Source organism: Mesoplodon bidens (genome assembly GCF_964165515.1).
Source record: "Mesoplodon bidens genome assembly, chromosome: 8".
NCBI lineage: Eukaryota > Metazoa > Chordata > Mammalia > Artiodactyla > Ziphiidae > Mesoplodon > Mesoplodon bidens.
This window is the reverse complement of record NC_138165.1, coordinates 83,134,059-83,146,288: the sequence shown is the minus strand read 5'-3', so window position 1 is coordinate 83,146,288 and position 12,230 is coordinate 83,134,059. Positions and strand designations below refer to the sequence as shown.

The following is a 12,230-nucleotide window of genomic DNA, read 5'->3' as shown; positions in this document are numbered from 1 at the left end:
TCCCTGTGTGGATTAGTATGCCCTCCTCTTTCTACAGTTCCTAGAGAAAGTCCCAACCTAGAGCTTGCACTTACCCACCCAAAACTTTGATATAAAGCACTTCTACTGCAAAGTCAATAAGTACCACCCAGCCGGTAGCAGATTAGGAAAAGACAAACCAGCTGTAAGTTGTACTGTGTAATGAGTAGGCACACAGAAAGGTAAAGGGCAAGAATAAACACTAACAGAAAGCGACCCTGTCTGGATCTCTCTACTAAGACAACAAGCATCTTCTGATCCATTTGTCATAACAGAAGCAATAGGTCTCTAAACAGTGTACAGATGAGTGCATCTTATCTAGCCTGGGGTTAAACAGATGAGTTCTGTTTGCAGCTCTTAAAATCCCATAAACCTTCTGTGCACATATTCACTACTACCATGCCCAGATCCTTCCCACTTTCTACCATTCCTCTTTTTATTATTCCTTTTTAAAGGAAAACAGCAACAATAATAATTAATGAAAAGCTCTCCAATGTCAGAGTACAACCTGGTAGAACACTTGAAAGAAATGGCAGGGCTATAAGAATACGGTGCCTGTGGTTAATCAAGCACTGTCAGTGAGGGTCACAATCACCCTGTAATCTGCAGAGTCTGATGTGAAAACAGCTCTGTAAGTAAGTTCCCCAAATCATGATTATTTGACAAGCTCCAAGCTTGGGTCCATGTGGAAAGCAGCATGTGAACACATTCATAGGGGTGAATAATAGAATTCTCTCTCTACTTTTTTATGTCTTAATTTGGCTATGCATAATAATGAAAGATAGATCCTTGAGCCTGGGTTAATTTAGTTAGAGTTTTCAGATAAAAAAATTAAATTGTTTGCGTACAAGTTATTATAGCATCAACTGCTATTATTCAGTGCAGTTTGCTTTGCTCTATTTTAAATTGCCCATGACAAATAGAGTACAAATGTGTAATCTGTCACTCCAGCCCTGGGAAATAAAGGATGGGGATTTCATCTTCCCTTTCCTTTAGAATGTTATTTTTTATTTAGAAAACTTCCAGCATTCATTATATCTTTTATCGTATAATATTTTAAGCTTCCCCCCCTCCCACCATGCTCATTTCTATTTCCTTTTAGTTCATGTTAAAGATTTTCAGAACACTTAAAAAAATCCTTAACGTGTGTTTTCTCTCAAAATCTACTGATGATACTTCTCTGCATGAAGTGAAACATGTGGTTTTTCTGCACTCATTTTAAGCCCTTGGGATAAATCACTGACATTTGCAACACACAAACATTATCTGCCTTAAAATGAACATACAACCAACACTCCCTCTGGACCCTCTTAGCATGAATGTTTCCTGTTTAAAATGGAAAGAGAGAAAGGAGGAATTCCAGGCCTTAGACTTTTAGGGTCCTGTTCTCTCCCTGGAGATTTCTCTCTTTTAAAACAGAATATTATAAAAGACAGGCAGCCCTTGGTTTTTTCGTGGAGAGACTAGCCAGATCAAGCAGTGACAGGGCAGAAGCCACCCTGATGGCCACAGCCACCGTGCAGGCTGCGTGCACATGGGGATGGTCAAGTCTCTTCTCCCATGCCTCCCCCTACTAGTCGGCCACCTCACACGGCCAGGAGAAGAGGGGGAACTCAAAGATAGTTTTGTGGACCCACACTGCTTCCTCTGAGGGGAAGTTTTACGTCTGGGAGTTTGCTTACATGTGGCAGAAACCAAGTGAGGCACCTGTTCTTTGTCAAGAAATGAAATCATGGAAACTGTCTTTTTCTGTAGAACTCATCAAAACAGTTATCATTTCTAATTTTTCAGAGAGAAGAAAAACAATGAGCTGGCCTATAAAAACACTCTTTAAGGTTCAAAGAGTGCTAGAAGAATTTTTCTTTCTTTAGTGCGGGGGAGGGAGTTGCTATTGTTTATAATAACTTTTTGCTCAAAATTGAGCATTGACTTTTACCAGAACTAAGTGCTTGTGAATATTGTGTGCACACGCACACACACATATTTAAAAGAACAATTTTTAGGGAGGTTGAGACAAGATGGAAGAGTAGAAGGACGTGAGATCACCTCATCTTATGAAAACACCAAAATCACAACTAACTGCTGAAAAACCATCAACAAAAAAATGCTGGAACCTACCAAAAACCATATCCTATATCCAAAAACAAAGAAGACACAACAAGATGGTAGGAGGGGCGTAACTGCAATAAAATCAAATCCCATACGCGCCAGGTGGGCGACCCACAAGCTGGAAAATAATTATATTGCAGAAGTTCTCCCACCGGAGTGAAAGTTCTGAGCCCCACATCAGGCTCCCCAGCCTGTGGGTCTGGCAATGGGAGGAGGAGCCCCCAAGGATCTGGCTTTGAAGGCCAGTGGGGTTTGATCACAGGAATTCCATAGGACTAGGGGAGACAGAAACCCCACTCTTGGAGGGCAGACACAAGCTCTCGTGTGCACCAGGTCACAGGGAGAAAAAGCAGTGACATCATAAGAGCCTGGGCCAGACCTATCTGCTGGTATTGGAGGGTCTCCTGCAGAGGTAGGGTCAGCTGTGGCTCACTCTGGGGACAAACACACTGCAGCTGTAGTCCTGGGGAGTACTCATTGGTATGAGCTGGCCTGGAGGCCACCATTTTCCCATCAAGACCTGGCCCCACCTAACAGCCTGTAGGCTCTAGTGCAGGGACACCTCAGGCCAAACAACCAAAAGGGTGGGAACACAGCCCCACATATCAACAGACAGGCTGCTTAAAGTCTTCCTGAGCACACAGCTGCCTGCTAAACACACCTCTTGACAAGGCCCTGTCCACCAGAGGGACAAGACCCAGCTCCACCCACCAATGGGGCAGGTACCTGTTCCTCACACCAGGAAGCCTGCACCAGCCCCTGGACCAACCTCATCCACCAGGGGGCAGACAGCAGAAGCAAGGAGAACTACAACCCTGCAGCCTGTGGAACAGAAATCACAATTGCAGAAAGTTAGACAAAATGAGATGGCAGAGGAATGTGTCCCAGATGAAGGTACAAGATAAAACCCCAGTAGAACAACTACATGAAGTGGAGATAGGCAACCTACATGAAAAACAATTCAGAGTAATGACAGTAAACATGATCCAAGACCTAGGAAAAAGAATGGAGGCACAGATCAAGAAGATACAAGAAATGTTTAACAAAGACCTAGAAGAACTAAAGAACAGAGATGAACAATACAATAACTGAAAAGAAAAATCCACTAGAAGGAATCAATAGCAGAATAACTGAGGCAGAAGAACAGATAAGTTACCTGGAAGACAGAATGGTGGAAATCAGTGCTACAGGACAGAATAAAGAAAAAAGAATGAAAAGAAATGAGGAAAGTCTAAGAGACCTCTGGGACAACATTAAATGCACTAACATTTGCATTCTAGGGGTCCCAGAAGGAGAAGAGAGAGAGAAAGGACATGAGAAAATATTTGAAGAGATAATAGCTGAAAACTTCCTTAACATGGGAAAGGAAACAGTCACCCAAGTCCAGGAAGCACAGAGAGTCCCAGGCAGAATAAACCCAAGGAAGAACATGCTGTGACACATAGTAATAAAATTGACAAAAATTAAAAACAAAGAAAAATTAAAAGCAACAAGGGAAAAGCAAAAGATAACATACAAGGGAATTCCCATAAGGCTATCAGCTGACTTTTCAGCAGAAACTCTGCAGGCCAGAAGAGAGTGGCCTGATACATTTAAGGTGATGAAAGGGAAGAACCTACAACCAAGAATGTTCTACCCAGCAAAGCTCTCATTCAGATTTGATGGAGAAATCAAAAACTTCACAGACAAGCAAAAGCTAAGAGAATGCAGCACCACCAGACCAGCTTTGCAACAAATGCTAAAGGAACTTCTCTAGGCAGAAAAGAAAAGGCCACAACTAGAAACAAGAAAATTACAAATGGAAAAGCTCACCAGGAAAAGCAAACACACAGTAAAGGTAGAGGATATTGAAAATGCAGGGACTTCCCTGGTGGCGCAGTGGTTAAGAATCTGCCTGCCAATGCAGGGGACACGGGTTTGATCCCTCATCTCGGAAGATCCCACATGCCTGGAGCAACTAAGCCTGTGTGCCACAACTACTGAGCCTGCGCTCTAGAGCCTGCGAGCCACAACTACTGAGCCCACACGCCACAACTACTGAAGCTCATGCACCTAGAGCCCATGCTCCACAACAGGAGAAGCCACTGTAATGAGTAGCCTGTGCACCTCAACAAAGAGTAGCCCCTACTCACAGCAACTAGAGAAAAGCCCGGGTGCAGGAATGAAGACCCAATGCAGCCAAAAAAGAAAAAAAGCAAAAAACCCACAATCATTTGATATTAAAAGACCAGCAACTTAAAAAACAATCTTGTTTATGTACAGACTGCTATATCAAAACCTCATGGTAACTGCAAACCAAAAATCTACAATAGAAACACACACACAAAAGAAATAGGAATCAAAACACAACACTAAAGTTAGTCATCAGGTCACAAGAGAAGAGAACAAAAGAGGAAGAGAAGAAGAAAGACCTTCAAAAACAAACAATACTACAAACAAACCTACTAAACAATTAACAAAATGGCAATAAGAACATACATATCAATAATTACCTTAAATGTAAATGGATTAAATGCTGTAACCAAAAGACACAGACTGGCTGAATGGATACAAAAACAAGACCCATATATATGCTGTTTACAAGAGACCCACTTCAGATCTAGGGACATATACAGACTGAAAGTGAGGGGATGGAAAAAGGTATTCCATGCAAATGGAAATCAAAAGAAAGCTGGAGGCAATACTCATATCAGACAAAATAGACTGTAAAATAAAAACTGTTACAAGAGACAAAAAGGACACCACATAATGATCAAGGGATCAATCCAAGAAGAAGATATAACAAATATAAATATGTATGTACCCAATATAGGAGCACCTCAATATATAAGGTAAATGCCAACAGCCATAAAAGGAGAAATTGACAGTAACACAATAATAGTGAGGGACTTTAACACCCTACTTTCATCAATGGACAGATCATCCAGACAGAAAATCAATAAGGAAACACAGGCCTTAAATGACACATTGGACCAGATAGGCTTAATTGATATTTATAGAGCATTCCATCCGAAAGCAGCAGAATACACATCCTTTTCAAGTGCACATGGAACATCTGCCAGGGTAGATCACATGCTGGGCCACAGAGCAAGCCTTGGTAAACTTCAGAAAATTGGAATCATATCAAGCATCTTTTCTGACCACAACACTATGAGATTAGAAATCAACCACAAGAAAAAAAACTGTAAAAAACACAAACATGTGGAGGTTAAACAATATGCTACTAACCTACCAATGGATCACTAAAGAAATCAAAGAGGAAATAAAAAAATACCTAGAGACATGAAAATACGACTATCCAAAACCTATGGGATGCAGCAAAAGCAGTTCTAAGAGGGAAGATTATAGCAATACAGTCTTACCTCAGGAGACAAGAAAAATCCCAAATGAAGAACATAACCTTACACCTAAAGCAATTAGAGAAAGAAGAACAAACAAAACACAAAGTTAGCAGAAAGAAAAATATCATAGAGATCAGAGCAGAAATAAATGAAACAGAGACAAAGAAAGCAGTAGCAAAGATCAATGAAACTAAAAGCTGGGTCTTTGAAAAGATAAACAAAATTGATAAAACTTTAGCCAGACGCATCAAGAAAAAAAGGGCTCAAATTGGTAAACTTAGAAATAAAAAAGTTACAATGGACACCACTGAAATACAAAGAATCGTAAGAGACTACTACAAGCAACTAGATGGCAATAAACTGGACAACCTAGGAGACATGGACAAATTCTTAGAAAGGTACAACCTTCCAAGACTGAACCAGGAAAAAACAGAAAATATGAACAGACCAACCACAAGTAATGAAATTGAAAATGTGATTAAAAAAACTCCCAATGAACAAAAGTCCAGGACCAGATGGCTTCACAGGTGAATTCTATCAAACATTTAGAGAAGAGTTAACACATAGCCTTCTGAAACTATTCCAGAAAATTACAGAGGAATGAATACTCTCAAACTCATTCTATGAGTCTACCATCACCCTGATATCAAAACAAGACAAAGCTACCACACACACACACACAAATTTACAGGCCAATATCACTGATGAACATAGATGCAAAAATCCTCAACAAAGTACTAGCAAACCGAATCCAACAATACATTAAAATGATCACACACCATGATCAAGTGGGATTTATCCCAGAGTTGCAAGGATCTTTCAGTATCCACAAATCAATCAGTGTGATACACCATATTAACAAATTGAAGAATAAACCCATATGATCATCTCAGTATATGCAGAAAAATCTTTTGACAAAATTCAACAGCCATTTATGATGAAAACTCTCCAGAAAGTGGCACACACCTCAACATAATAAAGGCCATATATGACAAACCTATAGCTAACATCATCCTCAATGGTGAAAAGCTGAAAGCATTCCATTTAAGATCAGGAACAAGACAAGGATGTCCACTTTTGCCACTTTTATTCAACATAGTTTTGGAAGTCCTAGCCATAGCAATCAGAGAAGAAAAAGAAATAAAAGGAATCCAAATTGGAAAAGAAGTAAAACTGTCACTGTTTGCAGGTGACAAGATACTATACATAGAAAATCCTAAAGTTGGTACCAGAAAACTGCTAGAGTTCATAAACAAATTCAGTAAAGTTGCAGGATACAAAATTAATACACAGAAATCTGTTGCATTCCTATACATTAACAACAAAAGATCAGAAAGAGAAATTAAAGAAAAAACCCCACTTACCGTCACATCAAAAAGAATAAAATACCTAGGAATAAACCTACCTAAGGAGGCAAAAGACCTGTACTCTGAAAACTATAAGATGCTGATGAAAGAGATCAAACATGACATGATCAGATGCAAAGCTATACCGTGTTCTTGGATTGGAAAAATCAATATTATCAGAATGACTATACTACCCAAAGCAATCTACAGATTCAATACAATCCCTATCAAATTACCAATGGCATTTTTCACAGAAGTAGAACAAAAAATTTTACAATATGTATGGAAACACAAAAGACCCCATATAGCCAAAGCAATCGTGAGAAAGAAAAATGGGGCTGGGGGAAGCAGGCTCCCTGACTTCAGACTACATTACAAGGCAACAGTAATCAAAACAGTATGGTACTGGCACAAAAACAGAAATATAGATCAACGGAACAGGATAGAAAGCCCAGAGATAAACCCACGCACCTATGGTCAACTAATCTATGACAAAGGAGGCAAGGATATACAATGGAGAAAAGACAGTCTCTTCAATAAGTGGTGCTGGGAAAACTGGACAGCTACATGTAAAAGAATGAAATTAGAACACTCCCTAACACCATACACAAAAATAAACTCAAAATGGATTAGAGACCTAAATGTAAGACCGGACACTATCAAACTCTTAGAGGAAAACATAGGAAGAACACTCTTTGTCATAAATCACAGCAAGATCTTCTTTGATCCACCTCCTAGAGTAATGGAAATAAAAACAAAAATAAACAAATGGGACCTAATGAAACTTAAAAGCTTTTGCGAAGCAAAGGAAACTACAAACAAGACAAAAAGACAACCCTCAGAATGGGAGAAAATATTTGCAAACGAATCAATAGACAAAGGATTAATCTCCAAAATATGTGAACAGCTCATGCAGCTCAATATTAAAAAAACAAGCAACCCAATCAAAAAATGGGCAGAACACCTAAATAGACATTTCTCCAAGGAAGGCATACAGATGGCCAAGAGGCACAAGTAAAGGTGCTCAACATTGCTAATTATTAGAGAAATGCAAATCAAAACTACAATGAGATATCCCTTCACACCAGTCAGAATGGCCATCATCAAAAAGTCTAGAGACAATAAATGCTAGAGAGGGTGTGGTGTAAAGGGAACCCTCCTACACTGTTGGTGGGAATGTAAATTGGTACAGCCACTATGCAGAACAGTACAGAGGTTCCTTCAAATCTAAAAGCTACCATATGATCCAGCAGTTCCACTCCTAGGCATATGTGTGGAAAAAACCATGGTGCAAAAGGATACATGTACTCCAGTGTTCATTGCAGCGCTGTTTACAATAGCCAAGACATAGAAGCAACCTAAATGTCCATTGACAGAGGAACAGATAAAGAAGATGTGGTACATATATGTAACAGAATATTACTCAGCCATTAAGAAGAATGAAGTAATGCCACTTGCCGCAACATGGATGGACCTAGAGATTGTCATATTGAGTGAAGTCAGAGAAAGACAGATATCATATGATATCACTTATATGCAGAATCTAAAAAAAAATGATACAAATGAATTTATTTACAAAACAGAAACAGACTCACAGACTTAGAAAACAAACTTACGGTTACCAAAGGGGGAAGATTGGGGGAGGGATAAATTGGGAGTTTGGGATTGACATATACACACTATTGTATTTAAAAGAGATAACCAACAAGGACCTACTGTATAACACAATGAACTCTGCTCAATATTCTGTAATAACCTAAATGGGAAAAGAATTTGAAAAAGAATATATACATGCATATGTATAACTGAATCATCACTTTGCTGTACACCTGAAACTGACACAATATTGTTAATCAACTATACTCCAATATAAAATTTAAAAAAAGGTTAAAACAAACAAAAGAACAAGTTTTAAGCAAGGAAAACAAAAAAGCCCAGCTCATTAACTATGGAATTTGATAGGATAAAGCAAATGGAATAGGGAGCTGATATTTTATCTTTGTTAATCTTGAGTTTCCGGGACTTCCCTGGTGGTCCAGTGCTTAAAGAATCCACCTTCCAATGAAGGGGACGCAGGTTCGATCCCTGGTCAGGGAACTAATATCCCACATGCCACGGGGCAACTAAGCCTGCTCACTGCAACTACTGAGCCTGTGCTCTCTGGGGCCTGTGCCCCACAACTAGAGAGAAGCCCACACGATGCAATGAAGAGCCTGTGTGCTGCAACAAAAAGATCCTGCATGCTGCATGCCACAACTAAGATCCTGCATGCCACAACTAAGACCCAATGCAGCCAAATAAATAAATATTAAAAAAAAATCTTGAGTTTACCTTTTCATAGTATCTTTATTGGGTGAAATTTAGTATTTGTAGGAAAGTACAAACCCCAACCCATTCTGGGGCCTAAGAAATGCTTATCACAGTGAGCAATGCTGCATGTTTTGAGCCAACCCTGAGAAATCCAGGGGTAGTCTTCTTTGAAGATTCTGATGAAAACAGGGATCCAAATAACAAATGTATCAGCACTTTAAGACCCCTCATTTTTCATGTGACTCCATAATTTTTATTTGTGTGTTATTATTTTTCTTAAAAAAACCCTTTTAATTCAAAATCTCACCCAGGAACCATATTTACTTAAGAAGCACAAGCCTATATTTCCTTTCTTTATAATATGACTCTTTGTGAAAGCTGTCATGAAAATATTGATATTTCAAAAATTTCACTTATTTCTTTCCCACACTTTTTTACTATTTTTTCTATTCCTATTTTATTTTTGATTAGGGTCATTTCTGGAGGCCCAAAGGATTCAGATTTTGATTGGAAAATTTGTCGGAACTATCTCATACAGTTTCCAGTCACATAGATGCATGCAATAACGAAGGTTAACCTTTCAGGCTAAGACCTGGCCCCACCCAACAGCCTGTAAGCACCAGTGCTGGGATGTCTCAGGCCAAACAACTAACTGGGTGGGGACACAGGCCCACCCATCAGCAGACAGGCTGCCTAATGACTTCCTGAGCCCACAGTCTCCTCTAGACATGGCCCTAGACATGGTATTGACATGTGAAGAAGCAATAAAGATCACTTCCTTTACATGAGATTTTCCTCTTTTTGCCATCTCAGTATGTCACTTTTTTTTTTTTCTGCTGTACGCGGGCCTCTCACTGTTGTGGCCTCTCCCGTTGCGGAGCACAGGCTCCGGACGCGCAGGCTCAGCAGCCATGGCTCACAGGACCAGCCACTCCACGGCATGTGGGATCTTCCCGAACCGGGGCATGAACCTGTGTCCCCTGCATCGGCAGGCGGACTCTCAACCACTGCGCCACCAGGGAAGCCCCATGTCACTATTTTTAATCAAACAAAAAGAGGCTGTAAATCAGAGGTTGAGTGGGTCAGACAGGCAGCTCTTGGGTACCAACAGTCTTCATTTTATGGAAGGAAGGAAGGAATGCTTCTACATTTGCTAAGATAATCCTTTTGGGGAAAGGGATCAGTATTAGAAGGACCGAGTCACGGGCAAAATTTTTAGCTAGGAATGAGGTGGCTATACTTACTGTAATAGATGAAGGGGCCTGAGCCCCTGGAATAGATGAAGAGGCACAAGTAACTTTGAATCCTCTCACCTCCCCGTGCATCTCCATCCCCCCGACAATTGCAAGAAAATCTCTTTCCTCTGAACTCACCACAGTGGTTCATTCTCACCTCATCTGCCTGTCTCCCTGCCTCAAGCTGGTTATATACTGTGCTGGAGCACCATCATCTTGAAGGAAGGAACTGGGTCTCATGTATCTAGTGATCTCCCTCAGAGCTTACCACAGGGCTCTGCACATCAAAGTTGCTCCATAAATGTATACTGAATTTGTTCAAGAGAGTTTAAAGAGAAAACCCACAAACATACATGGTACCCATAGAGGGTCAGATATATGCAGAAGCTGGAACTATTAGTAGGTGGGTAGAGAAATGAAAGGAGAAAGTGGGTTCTCATTGAGAAGCAGAGATTGACAACGGTTGAGATAAGAGTGGACTCTAATTTGTAAAGAAGAAGGGAGGGATGGTGGGCTGAAAAAAAGGGTTGGACTCTGCCCAACATAGAATGGTTGTAAACTTTATCGGGTATGAGTTATTATAGTTGTCTTGTTTGCCAAGAACAAAAGTAGACTGTCTTATCTCTGCTGTCTTGCATAATACTTGAATCATAGTAGGTGCTTAATGAATCTTGGACTCGAATTTAATTGCCTTGACTTATTAGTGAGGTCAACATGACTAACTGGGTCAGGTTAAGTGTATTTACTCAAGAATTAGTTAAGGGAGAGTGGACAACATGGTGGAGTAGAAAGACCCTGACCTCACCTCCTCTCACGAGCACATGAAAATCACAACTTTCTGCAGAACAATCATCGATGAAAAAGATTGCAACTTACCAGAAAAGATCTTCTACAACTAAAAACATAAAGAAGGAACCACAATGAGATGGGTAGGAGGGGTGGACTCATGATTTAATCAAGTCTCATACCCACCAGGTGCGAGACCCACAAACTGGAGAATAATTATTCAATATATTGCAGAGTTTCTCCTATAGGAGTGAGTGTTCTGAGCCCCACGTTGTGTTCTCCAGCCCAGGGATCTGGCACCAGGAAGATAAGCCCCCCAGAGCATTTGGCTTTGAAGGTCAGTGGGGTTTAATTGCAGGAGCACCACAGGAGTGGGGAAAACAGAGACTTCAATCTTAAAGGTACACACAAAATCTCACATGCACTGGGACCCAGGACAAAAGCAGTAATTCGATAGGAGCCTGGGCCAGACCTACCTGCTGTCTCGGAGTGTCTCCTGGAGAGATGGGGGTGGGGGTAGCAGCTGCAGCTCACGCTGGGGACATAAACACTGGTGGTAGATATATTGGTAACATTCAGTGGTGTGAACACTCCTGGCAGCTGCCATCTTGGCTCATTAGTGCCAAGATCTGGCCCCACCACACAGCCTCAGGCTAGACAACTAACTGGGTAGGGACACAGTACCTCCCATTGGCAGACAGGCTGACTAAAGACTCCCTGAGCCCACAGCCACCTCTAGACATGCCTCTAGACATGGCCCTGCCCACCAGAGTGCCAAGACCCAACTCCACCCCCTAGTGGGCAGGCACAGGCCCTTCCACCAGGAAGCCTGCACAAGCCTCTAGACCAGCCTCACCCACAAGGGGGCAGACAACAGAAGCAAGAAAACTATGATCCCACAGCCAGTCGACTGAGTTGGCCAGAACCTACCAACAGTAGGCCAGAACCTACCCTCAGACCAGCTGGGCCCTGGCCCTGCCCACTAGCAGACCAGTGTCACCTTCAAGACACCCCGGATCCCATATCCAACTGTCAGGAAGTGTGTGTCCCCCGCCCCCCAAGAGCAATCTGACACCAGCTCTGGG

General features: G+C 41.2%; 1 protein-coding gene across 1 annotated transcript in view; it reads right to left on the bottom strand.

The window, feature by feature from the left end:
* The window catches only part of PARD3B (par-3 family cell polarity regulator beta), a 1,049,764-nt gene that overhangs the window by 5,523 nt on the left and 1,032,011 nt on the right, over positions 1 to 12,230 (bottom strand). The window lies entirely within an intron of this gene.